This window comes from Nicotiana sylvestris, chromosome 2, assembly GCF_000393655.2.
Source record: "Nicotiana sylvestris chromosome 2, ASM39365v2, whole genome shotgun sequence".
In the NCBI taxonomy this organism is placed as follows: Eukaryota; Viridiplantae; Streptophyta; class Magnoliopsida; order Solanales; family Solanaceae; genus Nicotiana; species Nicotiana sylvestris.
Genome location: NC_091058.1, coordinates 181828648 through 181835777, shown reverse-complemented (window position 1 = coordinate 181835777; position 7130 = coordinate 181828648).

The window sequence follows — 7130 nt, the reverse complement described above, 5'->3', positions numbered from 1 at the left end:
TACCAGCAATTTCCTTTGCAAGTTAGAATTAAACCTTAAAAATGAATTCAATGATACTATAAAAATTGAGGAAGATTATTGGAAACTTAGGTCCAGAGTCTTGTGGCTTAATGATGGAGACACAAATACAAAATTCTTCCATGTCTTAGCCACCTATAGGAAAATAAGAAACAAAATAAATTTCTTCAAAAATGATGCTGGTAATTGGATTAATGATCATAGTCAAATTGTGTCTCGTGTTCATGATTATTTTATCTCTACTTTTACTTCTTCTCACTCACAATCTAGCTGGGCTAACCCCCTAAAATCTCATTTTAGTTGTAATAAAATTAACCTAGACAATCTAGATACCCCCCCCCCTTCTAGACTCTGAAATTAAAAGAGCTATTTTCTCGTTCAAACCCTTTAAATCTCCTGGTTCGGATGGCTTGCATCCTTTTTTCTTCCAAAAATATTGGCATCACATAGGTCGATCAGTTTGTAATCTTTGTTATGACATTTTCAACAACTAGGGAATCCCTCCTGAAATTAACAAAACATTTCTCTGCCTCATTCCTGAAATCCACAATGCCAAAAACATTAAGAATTTCAGGCCTATTGGTTTATGCAATACAATCTACAAACTAATCACTAAGATCCTTGCAAACTGTCTTAAACCATTCCTAGATCAATTTATCAGTCCATATTAGTCTAGTTTTATGAAAAATAGAAGAGCGTCTGATAATGCCATCATCATTCAGGAGATGGTCTCTAAATTTAATAAATTAAAAAGAAAGCAGGGCCACATGATTCTAAAAATTGATCTAGAAAAGGCTTTTGATCGTTTAGAATGGTCTTTCGTTTGCCACACTCCTGACTACTTTAAATTCCCACCCAAATTTTCTAAATTGTTACTGAGCTGCATCTCAACTAGTAATATAGTAATTTTAGTAAACGGATCCGTCACAAATTATTTTGAGCCAAGTAGGGGAATAAGACAAAGGGACCCTATTTCCCCTATATCTTTATCCTCTGCCTGAAAATGCACACTAAATACATAGAGCACCAAGTGGACACTAAAAATTGGGATCCCATATCCTTAGGACATAGATGTCCAAAAATCTCTCATTTATTATTTGCAGACGATCTTACCCTAATGGCTAGAGCAAATGATAAATCATGTCAAGCCATCAAATATGGTCTTGGCCAATTTTGTTCTCTATCAGGTCAATATATCAATATTACAAAATCAAAATTCTCTTCTCCCAAAATTGTAACCATACTTTTATTAGGGATATTACCACTATGTTAGGAATTAAAAAAAGTACTAATTTTGGCACCTACCTAGGTTTTCCTATCTTAAACCATAGCCCAAAGCCTAGGGACTATCAATTCCTAATCGATAAGATGAGAACCAAACTTGCCTCATGGAAAATGAAATTCTTTAGCCTAGCAGGAAGAATAACCCATGCAACATCGTGCCTAAACTCCATTCCCAACCACTATATGCAATACACCCTTCTTCCCAAGTAAACCCTAAAAGAAATTGACAAAGTCCAAAGAGACTTTATATGGGGTAGCTCCACAGAAAAAAGGAAAATTCACCTAGTCAACTGGTCTACCCTTTGCCAACCTAAACCTAATGGTAGCTTAGGTATCCATAATGCGCTTAATAAAAATCTGTGTACTCTAGCTAGCCTAAGTTGGAGACTTCTTACCAATGTCGCAATCTCTTGGGCTAAGCTTGTCATCTTATACTATTGTACTAGTCCCATAATGAATAGGTCTTCCTTCGTTTGGAAAAGTATTTGCAAAGGTTGGGAAATTTGTTCCAAGGGTATTATATGGTCCCCCCACCTTCACTCTAATCTTAACATCTGGGAGACAAATTGGATCCCCAAATTTGGTAACCTAAGAAAAAATGTGATAATCCCACCCTCCACTAGGGATAAATTAACAAAAATTAGAGATATCTTTGATGGTTGCAATTGGAATTGAGACAACTTATCCTTTCTTCTTCCTCGGGGACTACTAGCAAATATCACAAGAATAAAAATTCGTCTCAAGGGCCCCTCTAATGATTACCTATTTGGTCCCTCGCCAATAAGGGAGTGTTCACGACTAGGTCATGTTATACTCTTCTAGAAACTCCTAAAAACATTCACTTGGAATTTGACTGGATTTGGAAACTAGACTACCCCAATAAAATAAAATATTTTCTATGGCAATGCTTACATGATCGAATCACTTGCAGGAAATACCTTTCATAGATTGGACTAAACATTGATCCTTTTTGTCCCATATGTAAAAGTTCTAAAGAAGAATCCATAAAGCATATTTTCTTAGAATGCAAAGCCGTCAACCAATTTTGGGCTTTCCTTCGATGGCAACACCACAATAGCCAAAATGGTAAACACTGGCTTATCCAAAAGAGACCTCAGCTATCCTCTTAATAACGTTTTTTAAACTGGAACTCTTATTTTTCCTTTCTCATTTGGCACATTTAGATTAATAGAAACAATAATAACCATAATAATACTACCAACCCGATCAATGGTTCTCTTATCAAGCAGAGGGCTATGGAATTCAAATTACTCACAGAAAAAATTTCTATACACCCTCCCAAATTACTCATTAAAATCAATTGGCACAAACCTCCAAGGGGTTGGTTTAAACTAAACATTGATGCCAGTTTCAATAACTATAAACAAAATTGTGGCTTAGGTGGTGTTTTTCAAAAATGCCAATGGTAATTAAGTGGTTGGTTTTACAAAATCAACTCATGCAAATGGTTCACTAGCAGCAGAATTGAAAGCCCTAAGAGAAGGTCTCAGAACAGCAAAGGAGTGGAAACTTTTCCCACTTGAAATAGAGACGGATGCTCAGAGGTAATCCATGCAATACATGATGGCAACAATTTATTTAACAAGGTTGTCAATGATTGCAGGTGGTTAATGCACCAGCAGAAGGTTATCCTCCAGCACACCTTCCGGTAGGGGAATAGGACTGCTCATCAACCAGCAAAGAAGTGCCTGGATATGGATAGTCAAGTTTTTGAAGCAGCTGGAAGAAGTAATGCCCAAAGGATCAGTAAAAAAAGTTTTTGCTAGACCTCCAAGTGATGTAATAGATTTTGTGGATAGTGAAAGACTTGAAATTACTACTCATGAAAAACTACTATCTTTTGAAGCTTGCCAACTGTTAGCAAGCTTAGGGAACCAGTATGTCCTTCGTGACACATCTTATGATAAACCCGTACTGAACACTCTTTAGTTATTAATATATATATTTCCTGTTTTCTCAAAAAAAAAATTAATTGTAATAAAATTATAAAAATTTAGTATTTTGTAAAAATAAGAATAATTATCTATAAATTGCATTAAAGCTAAATAATGTACAAAAACTATATTTTACCATTTGATTAGGAAGCCCGCAGAAGTTCATTTTTAAATATGGAGGTCAAAATTGAGTATCAACAATACTTACTGGGTACCGATCGTGGTGTACTCATACTATACTTCTGCATATTTTTGTGCAGATTCAGGTATTGAAGATAACGGACACGGGCGGAGTTAGCTTTTTGATCGTGAGAACTCAAGGTAGAGCTGCTTCTCCGTCGCAGTTCCTTGGAGTCATTTCCTTTACATTTATACTGTCAAATTCCTATACAAAGAGTATCGTATTTTGAGATATTTGTATGTCTTCAGCTAGAGTTCGTGACTTTGTACTACCTAGTTTTGGGGATTATAGTGATTATTGCCATGTTGGCATGTATCACCTCTAAATTTCTTATTAATATTAGATTTTTCTTCATAATATCATGATTAGTTGGTTTAACTGTTGTAAATGATCAGCTTACCTAGTTTTGGAGACTAGGTGACATCACGATCCTTAAGGTGGGATTTTCGATCGTGACAGGACCACGTCCAAATATTCCAACTAGTCCAAAAGCACTACTTGGACCTACTCAAGATCTCAAACTATATACGAAAATATCACATCTAAGAATCAAAGGTCAAATCACATGTTGAACTCTCTTAAATTCATAAGTTTCTATGTTTCCAACCAAGCGTTTGATCCATATCTAAACACCTCGGATCTCAACCAAACTGTATAAAAAAATTCTATTCAGCTACACGAACCTATCCATGTTCCCAAAACACTAATCGAAATCTTATAACCTTGAAATCAACCATCGGTCAAACTTAAAAACTCTCTAATTTTTCAAATTTCCAACTTTCGACAATTAAAGTCAAAATCTAGGAACATTCAAAATCAAATCCAAACATACGTCCAAGTCCAAAATCAACATACGAACCTATTGGAACCATTAGAATCTGATTCTGTGTCCGTTTACCTAAAAAGTCAAAGTTTGGTCAACTCTAGAAACTAAAAAGTTCTAAATAGGAGCTAAGTGTTCCAAATCAATTCCAAACCTCACGGAATCCATTATAATCATGTATTCAAGTCATAAAATACCAAATGCACCTAGAGGAAGTCTCAATCAGGAAATGAGGTGCCAGAATCCAAAACGATCGGTTGAATTGTTACACTCAAAAATTAGCTAGTCTATCAAGTTCACTATAGTTTTTATATAATTTAACTGGTTGTAATACAAGATTTACTTTTCCTAATGTATATTTATATCTATACCACTATAAAAGTAGAACACTCAACTTCAAATATTAAATGACAAAAATACCCTTTTATAGATAAATAAATAACTTTAATTGCCAAATTTGACTTTAAGACATTAGTTAAGTTATGACAAGACACAACTATAAACAAAAAAATCACCTTTCAAAGTTATTTATAATTAATGATCTAGTGTGCATGAAAAATATGAATTAAATCCGAAAGACAATTAACATCACGGGACATTGACAAACTAACATACTTGATTGGACCCAACTTTGCATCAAGAGACCGTTGAGAGAAAGCTAATCACATACTTAGTTAAATAACATCCTGATGGAGCATTTCACTGAAGAACTTAGAGATCTCGAGGTGATACTTAACTTCAGAATTATTCTGCAGGACATGCCAAGGAAAGTGTTGTATAGATGCACACCTATTCCAACTTTTTCCACACAAGAAAAAAGAAAAAAAAAACGCAGGAAAACGGGGTTAATAACAGATAATGTGCATATCCACAACGTTCTCCTTTGGAAAGTGCCGCACGTCATTTTTATCAAAATCATGGGCAACAAGAAGCTCTTTCAATTAATTTTTGAGCAATCGAGTAACAGTAGGAACACTGTGAGTTAATTTTTCTATGGACATCATGTGTTCTCTATTTATGTAGACACACACGTTCATTTTCTTGGTTCGTATTCTTTGTTGAAGAGATTTTTTCTTTTAAAACTATTGATTTTGCTAAATTTGAATTAGTTTAATCTAATCATCTTGAGAAACTTTTTGTAGTTCTTTTTTTTTTTTACAAGTTATATATTGCTATTGTTTCTATATGTGTCAACATTAACCCTATTTTTCTTATTTTAGTATAAGCGGTAGAAAAAATTATTTTAGCTAAATGAATATAATTGTTATTAGTTAAAAAATTTCCAACATAATAATTTGGAAAACATTGTCGCCGTTGCAACATAACTTATTGGAGAAAATATCTTATGCATCAAGTATTACTTGTTGGGATCAATATAACAAGGCGTCATACTGGAAGCTTACAAAGTAAACCTTGGCGACAATAAATCAGATGACAAAAAGAATTACACTAAAAGAGACATAATATACTTTAATATGGTTTGGTCAATTGACCTACATCAATCTACTAATATGAAAAGAGTGAAAAAGAATCGATAGAATAAATTCTCCCCTGGACAAAATTGTAGATGCTACTATATTGTGTATGAAGGAAGGATCCTCAATTTATAGAGGTCCACAACTTTTTCCTCCAACAAATGGATTTGTCAAATATGAAAGATCTATTTATTTTTTCTAGGAAAAGTAAAATCAATTATAGTAAATATTTTACTACCCCTTCAAGTAACTGGTAAATCCAAATATTTAAAAAAAATTAGGACAAAACCCTAACATTAATTAGTCATTATTTGTATTTGAGTAATTAAACAAGTCACAAATCTAGGTAACTATAGAATGAATGAAAAGGAGAAGCAATGTAGATAATTGGATATTACGAAGATTATGCATTTCCTTTTAATTTATATATGTTACACAAGATTGATATTACATTTTTTATATAAAAAAAAAAAATCAACAATGGATGCTAATATGAATTACATCAGCATTTGTACGAGAATTTGGAGGCATATTAGGTGAAGAAGAATATATGAAGAAAGTTAGTTCCTGTAATATGTAGTTCATTTATATCAATATGCATCGAACTACCTTTATAGACACAGCCAAATTAATTGTTAAATTGCTTATTTGTTTCTTTATGTATTAATATTTACATACTTATTTTATAAATTTTTCTAACACGTTAATCTGGAAGGAATACGAAGAGGAAGAGTGTATCGTAATGAAGTTTCAAATACCATTGTGGAAATCAAGATATAAAAAGAAAAATAAACAATTGAATAAAGTTGAAACTTGATGTTATTTTATGCTTTTCATGACTTAATATATATAAAATTCGTAATTATTAACAAGTGATATATGTGCGTTGTACATGTAGAATGACTAATCAATTATAAAAAAGAAAACTCTTCCTAAGGGGTATTGATAATAATGTACTTACGTACATATGCATACACACACACACATACATACATACATACATAAACACATATATACACGCACAAACACACATAAACGCACGCGCAGTTATTTTGCATCAAGATTAAAGTAGCGGTTCAGTTGATTGTATTGAACACGCTCCAAATCTATCTTACGTGCCCCTCTCAACCCCAACTCCAATTAGGACCAATCTGAAGGGTCCGATTCCGCTTCTTCCGTTTGATCGTACTCTTTTGATTTAAGCATCCAGTCTCCGACATCTTGTGTTGGAATCATGATATTAAATCGCTTTACTGCTATAATTAAATGAGTGTTTACCACCATTCTGCAAGTGCCAAAAACTAAACAAAATTCCTGTACAATTTGACAGGAGAACAAATTTGCTATGGACGATAAACTTTTTCCTCAAGATGACGTTAAAACAAAGATGCAGA